This window comes from Pelobates fuscus, chromosome 6 (assembly GCF_036172605.1).
Source record: "Pelobates fuscus isolate aPelFus1 chromosome 6, aPelFus1.pri, whole genome shotgun sequence".
Taxonomy (NCBI): domain Eukaryota; kingdom Metazoa; phylum Chordata; class Amphibia; order Anura; family Pelobatidae; genus Pelobates; species Pelobates fuscus.
The window spans coordinates 8,950,044-8,966,906 of NC_086322.1; the positions used below are offsets into that span (position 1 = coordinate 8,950,044).

Sequence of the window (16,863 nt, forward strand, 5' to 3'; positions counted from 1 at the left end):
AGACACTGCTGCATATAAGCGTTAACCTCAGCGAATTGTGTTATAATATACCTTGAGCAATTCGATTTTATCTGCAGTAATTAACCTACACCAAGCTGTGTCTAACCTGCCAAGGTTAACCTACGACAGGTATCTCTCACTCGTACTTAATTTGACAAAATGCTGAGTACCATAGGTTCAGAACAGCATACGACAGGCGTATGACCACACATATTGTACCTTCTGGGAGCAGATACCTGGACCGTTTATCCTACGTTTAATTATGCTTTTTCGTTGATTATGTTCCTCTTTTCCTTTCTTTTTAACATACAAACGACAAAGAATATAACAAAGATAAACGGCATAACAAGCCAAGATACAAACCTCACTTGTAACCATAAAGCAGCTCTCCTGGAGAATACTGAAATGATTTAGATGATATGTAACCGTCTATAAAGTGCTAGCTGCTATAAGACGCCCAGTTTAGCATCGTTAAGCTCTAAAATCGTTTGTTTTTATTAAGATTTGCCTCCTCTACTTCGAGCTATTGTAAATGTCTAGATAAGCTGGATAAATAACAAAAAAAAAGGGCATATCCTCCTGCCACTGTCTAACATGTATTGATCTTGCTATACGCTGTTGTGGCGTTCGTTGACACCTTGTACCCACCTGCACAACCAAAATAAAGAATTAAAAAAAAAAAAAAAAAAAAAAAAAAAAAAAGTACATTGATGAAAAAATTACTCCAAGAGGCCTTAGATTATTTAAATTGCCCACTACAGACCAAGACGATGAAGAGTTTATGAATGATTGGTTCAACAAACTTGAAGTATGCACTTTTGGCCTCATGGAAACCTTAATCATAAAGAAAAGTAAAAAACTTTCCATTCTAGATATTGAGATAAATAATCTCAAAGATAAGCTATTACCCTTTACAGAAACTCACTCTTACAAACAAAACTCAGTTTTAATACAAAGCAAAATTGAAAAAGTGGAAACAGACACGAAACATATTAAAATAAAAAAATATGTCAGAGACAAACAAGACTACAACAATGATCAAGTGAGGACATATAACTTTCACAAAAAATACACTACTGACACACTCACTATAAGAAATAAGAATCAATACTTTGAACACACTCACCACGCTAATTCTTACCACCACAATAAACCACAACATCACTTTTCCCCACCGCCACCACACCGTCACGTCAAGTAAATTACTATCCCCACACTAGACAAAGACCTTCCACTTATTTTCAAAATAATCATGACAGAAAATATTCATCACCAAACAGACATAGAATATCTCACAATTACAAATCAGCCAACTATCAAACTCACAAACATCACAAATCACCAGATTACCAAAATTTTCCTCACCGCACTACTACAAACAAATTTAGCTATACACAACCCTTAACACCCACACCCAGACCACAAAGGCCTAGATTCGGCCATAAATACTCAGATATTCCAAAGTCACCACCAAACTACACTCACAACAATAGATATCAGCTACTGTCTGTCGACTCAGAGATTGAGGAGAATTTTTTAGACATACGTACACAGAACCTACCTCATACACAGACCCCATACCTACCCAGAGCAAGGAAAAGAAGCCTAAGTATAGAGGAGGGAGAGGTGGCAGAAGATTACAAAAGAGAAAGGAAGGAAAGACAATAACCACGATAGATGAGAAAAAATTTGGAATTTTTAATTTTTCTCATAAAGTTTTAACTTCTACTCAGATTTTAGTTTTAAGCAAAGGTCTTAAATATGCCCCAACCAGTTCTTTCAAACCTTTTCAAGCATTTCTAGACATCAACAAATTTGTTAGGAAAGCTACTATAAAAAGATTTTTTACTCAAAATAGTAATGTTTCCACTGTATCAAATCCAGCTTCACAAACTCAGAATTCAGATACACCTATTGAATGCCCTATCACACACACTGTTTTAAAAAATCCCTCTAAGTTTTATCCTTCAAATTTTAAGTCAGGGCCTATAGAAGTCTTTGAAAAATTAGTTCTAAAAGACTTCGAAAAGATCAAATACAAAAACCATGACCCACAGAACCTTACCCAGAAGGAATGGAAAGCCCTAAAGGAATTACAAAAAGATGACGATATTGTTATTAAACCCGCCGATAAAGGCGGGGGCCTAGTTATTTTATCAAAATCCATGTACACAAAAGAAGCTAACCGTCAACTTAATGAGGTATACAATAAATTACCCTCTGACCCTACCTCCAATATTAAAAATATTTTAAGTGAATTCCTACAAAAAGGACTAGATAGTGGTATCCTAACTAAACAAGAATTTGATTATGTTAATATTCTTCACCCCAAAATTCCAGTAATTTACTTTCTTCCCAAAATACATAAAAATGCAACAGAACCCCCTGGAAGACCTATAGTATCTGGTATTAATTCTGTTTTATCCAATCTTTCTGAATATATTGATATTTTATTACAACCTTTTGTCAAAGAAACTAGGTCATATTTGAAAGATTCTCTTACTCTTTTATCCTTTTTAAGTGATTTTAATTGGTGTCCAGATTATATACTAGTAACTTGTGATGTCCAATCTCTGTACACCATAATTCCCCACAATATTGGATGTCAAGCAGTTGAAAGGATTTTAAAACAATCCAGCTCAATTCCAAATTCCCAAATTGATTTTATCATACAAGGTATTAATATTATACTCACCAACAATTATTTTTGGTTTGCGGACTCATTTTATATACAAAGGAAGGGTACAGCTATGGGAACTAGGTTTGCCCCCAGTTATGCCAACCTCTTCATGGCAGACTGGGAATCCTCAGCTGTCTGGGGTAACCATGACTGGCGGGCAAACCTGGTTTCCTACTTTCGTTATATAGACGATCTGTTTTTTATTTGGCAAGGCACCGATACATCTTTGAAATTGTTTTTAGACCATTTAAATATTAATGACAGGGGTATTGTTTTAACATCAGAATCTAGCAATGTGTCAGTCAACTTTTTAGATTTGAACATTTTTATTCAAGACGGTCGCATTCAAACCAAAACTTTTTTTAAAGAGGTCTGCACAAACACAATTATAGACCAAACTAGTTGTCACCATAAACCTTGGTTGGATGGCATCCCAAAAAGCCAATTTCTTCGCCTCCATCGTAATTGCTCATCAACAGCTGATTTTAACATCCAATCTACTTCACTAAAATACATGTTTTTAGAAAAAAACTACAATGCAGAAAAACTAAATAGAGCCTTGGAGGTGGTAAAAGAGAAGGAAAGAACGGAACTCCTAAAATATAAAGCTAAAAAAACAGATCCCCCACAACTCCCTATTATTTTAGATTTTAACAACAAGAATACAATTTAAAAAAAAAATCATAAATAAACACTGGCACATTCTAAAACAGGATGACCTTTAAAAGACCATGTTCCAGACAGACCTAATGTCATATTCAGAGGAGCCCCTAATTTTAGATCAATCTTGACTAAAAACTATACTAAAGTAAATAGACATCAAAAAGAACATTTTTTATCTAGGCCTAAAGGGTTTTTTAACCCCTTAAGGACACATGACATGTGTGACATGTCATGATTCCCTTTTATTCCAGAAGTTTGGTCCTTAAGGGGTTAAGTGCAATAAATGTATTGTATGTAGAACTACAAATAACACTACAAATTCCAAATCTACCCATTTTTCTTCCACCGCCACTAAAACCTCCTACCCCATAAAAGACTTTATTGGATGTAACACAAAAGGGGTCATATATCTCTTGGAATGCCCATGTGGATTACAGTACGTGGGCATGACCAAAAGATGTTTGAAAGTGAGACTGGCAGAACACTGCCGTAACATTAAAAGAGGCTATGAAAATCACTCAGTCTCCAAACACTTCATAAATCATAACAAAGATCCGACTCTTTTGAAAGCTATTGGTATTGAACAAGTTACCCTTCCTTGGAGAGGTGGAGATATCACAAATGTTTTAGGGAAAAGGGAAATGTATTGGGTTTTTCAATTAAAAACCCTCTCCCCAAAAGGACTTAATGCTGAATTTGATCTTTTTAACTTTTTATAACAATTGATTTTTTATTACTATTTTTATCACCTCTGCCCCTTTAAATCAAGTAAATATATTTCTTAGTGTAGTTTTTATTATTTTTTTCCATATATATATATTCATCTCATTATCTCCCTTCCCCTTTTTATTATATATAATAGATGCTTTTGTTTTATATTAGATTGCCCTGCTCCATTCCTTCCTTTGCTCTATTCATTTTTATTTATTTTTACCCATTATTATTATTATTTTTACCCACTACTCCTCTATCTTTTATATTTTTTGTCCCCTTTTATTTTATTTTTACATGTGCATAGTTCCTCTCCTTTTGGTTTTATTCCCAACATATTTTTTAGCTATTTAGCTTTGAGCCCCTTTTTTTTTTTTTTTTTTTTCCTTTTATATACATATCTTTTCCATTTTTCCCCCTACCATATTATATCTCCTTTTCTTTTTCATTATAATATAATATAATACTTTTTTGACCGTTTTTACTTTAAACAAAGGCTGCCTCTCCGGACACTACATTCCCCATAATGCCTTGTGTCATAACACGTGACCGCGTGCGTTCGCGATCACGTGTCCCACATCCATACTGGCTACCATTGGACGGAGGTGTGCCCTCACTAGCCAGCCTCCGTCCAGACGTTACATCCTCTCCAAGTTCCATGTTATATCACGTGACCGCGAGCGATCGCGGTCACGTGTCCCTTACCCTTCCGGTCTCCCCAGCTCACTAACATACGTACTACATTTCCCAATAAGCATTGGGACGCACCATGTGATCGCGGCAGCTCGCGATCACATGACCATCTATTTCACTCTTTTTTAACATTATAACCACTCGTTTTTAATTGATTTTTATAGCATTCAGTTAATAATTCTATTATAAATCAATGCTCTTGTTACTTTTAAGTTATGTTTATGCTTTTTAACATTTCTGTATTTCTCTCATTGTATTGATGACGTCATTTTGGCGCCATAAGTCAAACAATCATGTATTCTTCAAGTCTATATAAGCTTCATTTTACCAGGTTATTGTATATTATTGCCAGTTGATAAAGCCCTGTGTGGCGAAACGCGTTTTGGCTAATTTTATATATATATTTTATATTTGTACTAATAAAGGCATATTGGCTTTTTTCACCATACATTTGCCATATACCTTTTATTTTATTTTATTTTATCTTTATATTTTATATTATATTACTTTTTTTCTCTCTTAACCTGGTTACACGTCATTTTGGAGCTGACTATTGTCTAAAGAATCCTAGGTGGGGATTATACCACCCACGCCATCATAGTGAGCAGTATATCCTGCTCATTCAAATCTGAGTACGTTCTCTATTTTTTAAGTCTTACTCTTATATTTTATATACAGTGAGCACTATATTTTATTTTTCCTTTACTTCGAGGAATTACCCACATCTATGTCCCGCCAGTGGGGGATAAACGCCACTGAATGCTGATTACACTTGAGCAAGTACATGCTCTTGCATAGGTGAGTGAAATACCTCCCCTACACCCATTTTTTATTTTTTATTTTATTTATACTAATACAGTCTGCACTATTGGAGTCTCCCTGTCTTTCTATTTGCATGCTCATCATTGAGTCAAGATTGCCTATACCATAGAAGATCCAGCGTTTTATTTGACTACAGTATCAAGTTTCCATCAGTCTATTGGAATCCACTACATATTGGGCCTATTATGCTTATTCTTATATTTATTTTATTGTATATTTATATGTGAGTAAATTTTATTTATTATTTACTATTTATTTTTTATCTCTCATTTTATCCTTAAATTGTACTATTTCTGTATAGCGCGACCTATTACTTTGTTTTTTCCATATTCTTTATTGAGGACATTAGAGGGAACCTCATACCCATAGGTTGCAGCTTCTTTCCTGTCTCTTCTCCTTCAGACCACCCAGCGCTGATCCTATACCCCCTTTTCTTTGTCTAATATTACCATATACCCTGTGCATTATTGGGAGTATTGTAATATTACCATATACCCTGTGCATTAGTGGGAGGATTGTAATATTACCATATGCCCTGTGCATTATTGGGAGGATTGCAATATTACCATGTAACCTGTGCATTATTGGGAGTATTGCAATATTACCATATACCCTGTGCATTATTGGGAGGATTGTAATATTACCATATATCCTGTGCATTATTGGGAGGATTGTAATATTACCATATACCCTGTGCATTATTGGGAGGATTGTAATATTACCATATATCCTGTGCATTATTGGGAGGATTGTAATATTACCATATACCCTGTGCATTATTGGGAGGATTGTAATATTACCATATATCCTGTGCATTATTGGGAGGATTGTAATATTACCATATACCCTGTGCATTATTGGGAGTATTGCAATATTACCATATACCCTGTGCATTATTGGGAGTATTGCAATATTACCATATATCCTGTGCATTATTGGGAGTATTGTAATATTACCATATACCCTGTGCATTATTGGGAGTATTGCAATATTACCATGTACCCTGTGCATCATTGGGGGTATTGCAATATTACCATATACCCTGTGCCTTATTGGGAGGATTGTAATATTACCATATACCCTGTGCATTATTGGGAGGATTGTAATATTACCATATATCCTGTGCATTATTGGGAGTATTGTAATATTACCATATACCCTGTGCATTATTGGGAGGATTGTAATATTACCATGTACCCTGTGCATTATTGGGAGGATTGCAATATTACCATATACCCTGTGCATTATTGGGAGGATTGTAATATCACTATATACCCTGTGCATTATTGGGAGTGTTGCAATATTACCATATACCCTGTGCATTATTGTGAGGATTGTAATATTACCATATACCCTGTGCATTATTGGTAGGATTGTAATATTACCATATACCCTGTGCATTATTGGGAGGATTGTAATATCACTATATACCCTGTGCATTATTGGGAGTGTTGCAATATTACCATATACACTGGGGATGTTTTTAGTGGTGGCTGGTGATGTTTTAAGATGGTGGGGAGCTAGACTCCTCCCCTAGAGTTTTACTTCTCCCTATACAGTACCGAAGTACAATGCAGAGAGCTGAGCATAATTATAAATAAAATAAACTGGATATAACGTAAATATATCTATAAAATACACAGAGCTGAGTACAATACAGAGATAACCATTCCACAAACAGAGCTGATAAAATACAGATACAATACACAAAGCTAGGTAGACTACAGAGATAACCCGACAAAAGGCAGAGCTAAGTAAAATGCGGAGAAATGACTGAGAGTTGGGCACAGGAAACAGATACCATAACTGTACCACACAGCCAGGCACACTTTTAATGCCCTACACTGCATGACCATAACAACCGCTATGCATTCCTTAAAGGGATTAAAGAGAGAACTATGACTGGCATTTATTTATTTCGGATTTATCTTCACAGACCATCTATCCGGAATTACGTAAACATTCTGATATTTTTCTATGCCATTGAGAAAATTAACCAGAAGAAACCCTATTTTTCCAATATGACCGTGGGATACCATCTGTTTGATTCATGCCTAAATGAAAGAAAGGCTGTGAAAAATGTTCTACAGATCTTATCTGGACCGAGGAAAACTGTCCCTAATTATAGCTGTTTCAATGAGAAATTGCTTGGTGTCATAGGTGATCATTACTCGGTTACAACGGTACCTTTAGCACAGATGCTTGGAATATACCCGTACACCCAGGTGAGTTATTTTCTCTCATTAATAACCATCTGTGCCCTATAAGATGATCTGTAGGAATGCTTTTTCCAGATACTCTTTGTATAAAGGCTCTCAGAAACCCTAGCGTTCCATTAACAGGGAGCAGGAGATATCTGTTCACAATGAACAGATATGGGGGCATCATATATAAATATGAGTAATCTTGGAGACATTAAAATAGTCCTGATCCAATGATTAGAAAGGCGTGTTCCTACGTAGTTCCTCTTTTCCATCAGGCTGTACTTAATGACTCTCAAACTTGCCAACCTCCAGTAGAGCAAAATACCAAGGAAATGTGTCAGGGATTTCACTGGCATGTGACGAATGTGTATTCAGTGACCAGAGAATACAGAAAACCCATGTAACCATCATTCTTAGATTTATGTGTGGAACACAGCTGTAGACTAAATTCAAACAGATGGCGTCTTTTTAAGAATCTAGTTTCATCCCTTTAAATGTTTTTAGCCATAAATAAAGCAAGTTTTATGAGAGATGAGTGATTTTTTTTTTTTTAATTCTTTATTTTTGCGTGCAAGAGATAAGCAGATGCAATTACATTTGCAGTGCCCCAACGGCATACACTCATTGTTATACATAAGTTGTTAAGGTAAGAGGTATAGCATAGAGTTACTGTGCACATTTTTTTATATTGTCACGATAAATAGTCGAGTATGTGTCGCTTGTGTGAACTTGGTGTAAACTTATAGAGTGAGTCAGCGCTTGAAATCAGTCACCCCGAGCCATCAGAGACTGGTACTCCCATGTGTGCATAGCAATAAGTGGTCGAGTGTTGTGCTGTGTTGTATGCATGGATGCGGCCTTGTGTAGGCGTTTGGTGTGAGCGTGTTCCCCCAGGCTGTGTACACATGAGGAGACATGTCTGCTGTCATGAGGGTATGGAAGAGGTCATCAGTAGCATGCAATATCAGTCCTCAAGCACTCTGTGGTCCCCACATGGTACGGGAGGCATAGAGACTGTAGTGAAGAATCCGCAGTTAGCGTCTCTGAACCTGTCCATGATGGTTGGTGCCGGTATATACGGCCTCGGCATGGCATGTGGAAGTCTGTAAATGTGTTGTCCCAGTGAAGGCATGCTCCGTGAGGTTGGTACGCAGGTGTTATACAGTGCTCTGTTTCATCATGAGGTGACATTAGGGTGCTCACGTGAGGCATATCCATCCATAGTCCCTTTGAGCTGTAGCTTGTTGTTCTCCCTCCATGAGCCTTTCCCTATCCTGCTGCGTTTCCGCGGGCTTGTTGCTGGTCTTGGGCTGCTGTTGGATAGGGGATGCTGTTTGGTGGGTTTATTGATTGGGGGGGGGGGGAATGCAGCATTGTGTCTAGGGCTCCGGCCCTCGGTTCTGACAGAGGGGAAGTTGTTCGGCGCATGGCGCTGGTGGCAGTAGCTGTGGTGCCACTTTTCGCTGTGCATCTCCCCCCTCCTTCTCCCATCTGCCTCTGGGGGAAGGTGTCTCTTAGGGGCCCCGCTCTGCCTACTCACTGTGAGGTGCCTGGCATGTCCGTTCTGCGGGGATCAGCAGTCTGTGTCAGGCGCTACGAGTCAATGCTTTCACACGCGGCCTCCGCCATCTTAGATTGAGGTTTCAGGTCGTCTCTGCGAGGTCTCCGAGTGCGGCCATGGGGTGAGGACCGGGATCACCCCCCCTGGCCCATGGGGAGGGGGATCAGGGCCAGGTCCGTTCCGATGCAGCGTGATTATCAGGCTCCGGGTGGCAGGATAGTGGAGCGGCGGCCGTCCACTCCACTCACCGCCAAGAGAGCTCCCGCCCGTTGCGGCAGAGAACTCCCCTCCGGGGGATTAAAACTCATCAGGCAAGCCTCTCCCCGGTCCGGTGGCCCTCATCCATCGAGGGTCGCAGTGATGGGTAAGTTGGGTGATTCATATCGGTTTTAGTGGGCTTATAGGGTCATCGAGTGCGGGAGCTGATCTCCCTATGACCGCTCCGCTCGGGGGTCCGGCCCCACCCCTAGTGTTAGCTTTTACTTTGTTGCACTTAGAATGTCTTTAGACAACTTGACAGTAGTAGTATTATTTTAGGAAGCAAACCAACTCTAGAATGACTGAGTTCAGCATTCAAGCCATACTGCATATACATTGTGAGGTAACAGCATATTCCAAAGGAAAAGTCTAAGGTCAGGACTGAAAATAGCAGCATAGTGAGATAGAAACGGGGGTTTGGCAACGAAGCTCAGGTAATTTATAGAGTTTAAATGACCACTCTAGGCATCCAGACCACTTCAGCTTAATGAAGTGGTCTGGGTGCCAGGTCCCTCTAGGATTAACCATTTTTTTTTTATAAACAGAGCAGTGTCAGAGAAACTGCTTTGTTTATAATAGGGTTAATCCAGCCTCCAAATCCTCTAGTGGCTGTCTCACTGACAGCCGCTAGAGGCTCTTGCGTGCTTCTCACTGTGAAAATCACAGTGAGAGCACGCAAGCGTCCATAGGAAAGCATTGTAAATGCTTTCCTATGAGACCGGCTGAATGCGCACGCAGCTCTTGCCGCGCATGCTCATTCAGCCGAAAGGGAGGATCGGAGGCTGAGAGGAGGAGGAGAACTCCCCGCCCGGCGCTGGAATAAAGGTAAGTTTTAACCCTTTACTCTCCCCCTCTCCCCCCCCCCCCCAGAGCACTATAGTGGTCTTTTAACTGCCATTTGTATTGCATGGTTACATTTAATAACTCGGCACTACAAAGTTGCTCTCAGTATCTTTTAAACATGAATCAAGATAAGTTAAAGGAACCGTAAAGGTAAATGAAAGCATATACTGGTTTTCCCCAGCAGTAAACCTACTGTTACTATGTGTTTTTTTTTCATAAATAAGACCTTTATTACTGCTGGAGAAAACCAGTATATGCATTTATTTACCTTTACGGTTCCTTTAACGTATCTTGATTCATGTTTAAAAGACACTGAGAGCATCTTTGTAGTAAAAACCAAAGAAAAAAGTTACCTGCGCTCTCTCCTTAATCCCTGTGTATTTTTAAACAAATTAAGGTAATTTAGTTACTCCAATGGCCACTGGAGGGAATGCCCGCCTGCCAACGTCAAGGCAGACCCCCCTAAACGGGTCCTACTCTGACCCTTCACCTTGCTTCCTTGAGCTTCTGGCAAAAATATCTCTAATGAGACAGAAAGGGGTATTTTTTATATGCACCCCTATATACTTGTTAACCCTTAATAGGGAACACATGGGATGGGCGGCAGAATTGTAACATAGCTGTGTGATACAAAGTAAATACAAATATAAAAAGAGAAGTCCTGCGCTTAGTCCCATCACTCCTGGGCAGGGTGGTAGGGAGTTGGTCGTCAGGGTTTGTGCCAGGGGTTCGCTTAACCTGCGGAAAATGTTTGCAATGTAGTTTGGGGGGTCAGCTAACAACTCTTCATGTGCGACTGTGTTGGAATACTGCTCATTGTCCCTTTGCCGTGTAGAACTCGCTTACCTCGCTCCGTCCCCCCTTTTCCCTGGTCTCCCTACATAGGCTCTTGCCTGTTGGGGTGGTTCTATAGATCGGTGTAGTGTGTGCCCCGGGGGCCTAGGCCCTGAGTGTCAGGGGTTAATGGCCAGAGAGTAGGGGTGGTGTGGTCTCGGGGCCCTTCCCCCGTTGGGCCTGGCCACTGGACAGGCTCCTGTGCCGAGGGTCACGTGGGTCTCGTCCAAAAGTGTGATGTCTGGGTGGGATCAGGTGGCTTGTCATGTCGGGCCCTTGGGAGCAGAGGGAGGCCTTTTTCTGGGTTGCTGGCATGGCAGGAGCGGTAGGTTTCCCCTGGGTCGGTGTCTGATTGTAGTGAAATGCCCAGGTTGACGGTGAAATCCGCCATGTCGGCCACGTGGAGCAGCGTGTAGGACATGTTGTCTTTTTTGAGGGTTAGCTTAAATGGGTGCCCTAACATTTATCGCCAGCCTGCCTGGGTGAGTGCCGTGGTAAGTGATTTGAGTGCTCTTCTTTTTCGCAAGGTTGAGGGGGCCAAGTCCTGAAAGAACTGGACAGTATGGCCTTGAATCTGTTTTTTTTAGTACTATGTCCCTTGGGGCCGTGGGGTTCATCGCAGGTGGGTGCAGTGCCCTGTGGGCTCTTTCTGTGGTGAGCTCCTGCTCAGGTGCATCAGGGAGCATGGCTCTGAACATTTCTTTGATTGTGGGGAGTAAGATGTCTGCCGTCACTGTTTCCTGCATTCCACTTAGCCTTATGTTCTGACATGATCGATTATTCAGATCTTCCATGCAGTCTTCTAGCTTATCTTGCATATCTTGTCCTTGAGTCTGGTAAGTTCTTGGTCATGGAACTGGGATCTCTTGGATATGTCAGAGAGGTGAGTTTCAGTTCAGCTAGTCCAGAATGCGAGGGCTTCAAGGTCGCCCCGTTTGCCTGTAATTTGCTTCTCCATCTATACTGCGGTATATGCTTTTATGTTGCATGTTGCTTTTATGTTGCATGTTGCTTCTTTTAGGAGTCTGCGGAGGTCCCCTGTTGTCAGAGGGGCGTCTGGGTCTGGGTGCATTTCACTGTCCTCTGAATCTGTGCCCAAGTCCGTGAGGCCTTGAGACAAAGATGGTGCTCATTGGGTGCTCTTTGGGTGTACTTAATATCATGGCGACCGTGGGAGTCAGGTCCCTCTGTTTTTTGTTGCCTCCCATCGGGTCTCAAGTCTTGGGTTTTTTTGCGTGATTGAGGATGGTTTGTTGTTTGAAATCCTTTGTACAAGTGCAGATTTAATTTCCAGGGGAGAGGGAGCTCAGGTCTCACACATCTGATTCGATTGATGGTCAGGCTCCGTCCCCTGCTGATATTTAAATTTGAAAATGATTGCCAATGTTTTCCTGCATTTATTACCATAAGAATAGAATGTTCTCAGCATCAGTTGTGTATTGCACATTGTGCCTTAATATTTAAGAAGCTTTTCAGTTCCATACGATAAGCAACAAATTGCTTATACATCTCATTATCATCAGGGTTATGCTGTGGGCTAATTCTAGTTCATTTATTTGTTGGGAAATTGAGGCTACTTTAACATTCCTTTCTTTTTTAATCCGAGCCCCCCACTTAATCAATACTCCTCTAATAACGCACTTATGTGCATCCCAAATCCATGGTATGGGAGTGTCCAAATGTACATTATCTTTAAAGTATGTATCCAATATTTTTTTTTTATACTTCCTCCTCAACACTTGAGTCTGTGAATAACTATTCATTTGAGCTTCAAGTTGAGTTTGGGCAGCGTGACACAGAGATTTTTAAATTTTAAAAAAAACTGGGGCGTGGTCTGACCAAGTGATATTTTCAATGCTTACTTTTTGTATTAGACGAACAAATCTTTGCTGGATCATAAACCTATCCAGCCTAGAATAATTATTAGTAGAATGATAATAATAAAAATAATCCCTTTCTATCGGGTTGGCCAATGCGCCAGCTATCTGCTAATTGATGTGAGAATAATATTTTTGAAAAAAATATTCTCTAACGTTTTAATCAGTTTCTACCCTGGAAGTGCTATCCCCCCTCCGATCCAGTGCCGAGTTCCAATCTCCCCCACTAGCAATATTGCCTGCATAACCTCCTCTAATTTATTTAACATACGTCTTATAAAGGGTATTTGGTGCTTATTGGGTGCATATATGTTAGCGAATGTAAATTTAATATTATTCAATAATCCTTTAATACACAGAAATCTACCCGGAGCGAAATTCACTTTTTTTTTTTAAAAGTGACTGCTACTCCCCTATATTTTCCTTTATGGTAATTACTACAATACACCTGTGGCATGAATTTAGAGTTGGTGCCGAACTCTCTTTAAAATGCGTCTCTTTTAACAAAACAAACATTGGCTGAGCTCTTATTGAGATCATTAAATAATATAGTACATTTCTCTGGGATATTTAGTCGCCTAACGTTTAGGGTCAGTATTTTAATATTTGTATTATATGCGGTTTCCCTAAGCCTAGGCATATTATGAGGCCGCTTATACTTAAAGCACCGCAGCTGACATGTTCCCATTAGATTAGATACCCGCTTGGGTAATACAAAAAATATTACTTGAAAATACAACCTAAGCCTAGCCATATTATGTGGCCACCTATACGTAAAGCACCACAACTGACATATTCCCATTAGATATGATACCAGCTGGGATAATGCAGAAAATGCTACTTGAAAAAAAACAACAAAAACAATCTATACACATTTGAATTCTATATAGTCTCGCTATCATACAATGAGGCAAATCTTGCAGGGTTATCAAATAAAGATTCCCGCATGAATATAGAAGAACCTCTGGAGAAGACAGTGGCGTATTACCGGCACTTCAGTATTAAATGGTCTTGCCATAATAAATCCTTAAAGGTACACTATAGTTGTTATGGACAAAGTGGTCTGGGTGTCAGGTCCCTCTAGGATTAACCTTGCCTGATGTAAACATAGCAGTTTCCCCAATAACATCTCAAAACTTAAATTAGACCGGGAAGTTCCATCTAAAGCGAATATTCCTTTCATTAATTAGATTGACAATTGGTTTTAAAGCTCTTCGTGCTTGCAGGGTTAACCAAGAAAGATCTTGAAATATCTGAATGGGGTGACTTTCAAATTTCCATTCCTTCTATTTTCTTGACTAACAATATATTTCCTCTTTTTGGGAATAGTAATGAAAAGAGCAAACTAGATCGCATGGTAGATCTTGGGGTAAATGATTTGGCCTCCTGGCTCTATCCGCTCTTTCTAATTTTATGGGGTATCAGATGATTGTTTTAAGATTTGATTGAACAGTCTCTGTAGTATCTGTGATAGGCTTGGAATCCCCCTCACTCTTAAACTACTCCCCCTTCTCTGTTTTCCAGATCATCAATCTTTTTATATACATGAAATAAATCTTCCTTTTATATTTTAAAGCGGCACTGTCATGCCGAACTTACCTTTCCTCAATCTCTTCCTCTTCTCCGCCTCTCTCGGGATCTGTTATTCTTTTCTTCCATTCTTCTTTAGTTTTCTTTAAAATTATAAGACAAAGTAGGGACTCTTTGCCTTATGGAGGATTCCTCCGCTTGACCAGCTCTGACCAGCGGAGGAGCAAAGTGTGCTTCATTTCCGCTGGTCAGAGCAATTTTCCCATGATCCCTAGCTTTCCTCCCAGTTCCAACAATGCTTCCTGTCAGTATTGCCGAAAGTCCTGTCACTTAGACAGAACGCCGGCAAAACTGCCGAATTGCATCCTAACAGAATGAGCACTGTGTCTCCATTGGTGTTAGGATGCAATTCGGTACTTTGTTCGTATCGGAATTTCATTCGAATGAATGAAACTCCGATTCTATTCATTGCTGTGGCTGCATCTTGCAGCCGCTTAGTAGATAACTCCCTAATTCCCACGGTATCAGGGAGCTATCTACTAAAAGGCTGAAAGACCTGAATTGGTCTTTAAGCCAAATGTACTAATACTAAGTAAAGATTACTTAGTATTAGTAAATAATATGCCCCTACTCGCTATACCGCGAGTAGGGGCATGTCTAGTAAGCAGTGAGCAGCCTGTGGCTGCTCACTGTAAAAAAAACAAAAAAAACCACCTAATAACCCCCCCCCCCCCCTGCGCGGGGGTTAAAGATGGGGGGGGACCTACTGTCCTCCCCCCTGGCCCCCACCCCTGCGCGGTGGGTGGGGGCCATAATAAAATAATAAGGGGGCGGACCTACTGTCCTCCCCCCCTGGCCCCCACCCCTGCGCTGTGGGTGGGGGCCCTAATAAAATAATAAGGGGGGGGACCTACTGTCCTCCCCCCCTGGCCCCCACCCCTGCGCTGTGGGTGGGGGCCCTAATAAAATAATAAGGGGGGGGACCTACTGTCCTCCCCCCCTGGCCCCCACCCCTGCGCTGTCGGTGGGGGCCCTAATAAAATAATAAGGGGGGGGGACCTACTGTCCTCCCCCCCTGGCCCCCACCCCTGCGCTGTGCGTGGGGGCCCTAATGAAATAATAAGGGGGGGACCTACTGTCCTCCCCCCCTGGCCCCCACCCCTGCGCTGTGGGTGGGGGCCCTAATAAAATAATAAGGGGGGGGCCTACTGTCCTCCCCCCCTGGCCCCCACCCCTGAGCGGTGGGTGGGGGCCCTAAATGACCCCCCCCCCCATCAAGGTGACTAGGGGTCCCAAGCCCCTAGTCACCCCCCCCCCCCCCCACCCAAAACATTCTATCCCCTACCTACCCCCCTCACCCTAAAAATAGTGAGGGGGGAATAAAATAACTAACCTGTAAAAAAAAAAAATTAAACTTACCATTTGACGTCTTCTTTTTTCTAAATTCTTCTTTCTTCAGCCCCCAAAAAAGCCAAATAAAAATCCATCAGACCCGTCGCACTTTAAAAAAAAAAAAAAAAAAAAAAAACGAGCGCAAAAAAAAAATTAATCCATGTTCACCCATGGAGGGCACGCCGCGTACTGAGCTCCGCAGGGCGGGTCAAGGCTTATATAGCCTTGTCCCGCCCTGCAATTAGGCTTAGAACACACTGATTGGTTGGTTTAAGCCAATCAGAGTGCTCTGTGTCATTTTACACAGCGTGGGAAAATTCAAAAGAACTTTCCCACGCTGTGTAAAATGACAGATCACTGTGATTGGATGGTTTTCAAGCCATCCAATCACAGTGCTCTGTGTCATTTTACAAGCGTGGGAAAATTCCAAAGAACTTTCCCACGCTTGTAAAATGACACAGAGCACTGTGATAGGATGGATTTCAAGCCATCCAATCACAGTGCTCTGTGTCATTTTACAAGCGTGGGAAAATTCCAAAGAACTTTCCCAAGCTTGTAAAATTACACAGAGCACTGTGATTGGATGGCTTGAAAACCATCCTATCACAGTGCTCTGTGTCATTTTACAAGCGTGGGAAAGTTCTTTGGAATTTTCCCACGCTTGTAAAATGACACAGAGCACTCTGATTGGCTTAAACCAACCAATCAGTGTGTTCTAAGCCTAATTGCAGGGCGGGGCAAGGCTATATAAGCCTTGACCTGCCCTGCGGAGCTCAGTACGCGGCGTGCCCTCCA

At 40.9% G+C, this 16,863-nt stretch overlaps 1 pseudogene; it reads left to right on the top strand.

Annotated features, from left to right (window-relative positions):
- The first annotated feature begins 826 nt into the window (after nt 1–826).
- Nucleotides 827–16,863, top strand: part of LOC134615262 (vomeronasal type-2 receptor 26-like) — a 54,457-nt pseudogene continuing 38,420 nt past the window's right edge.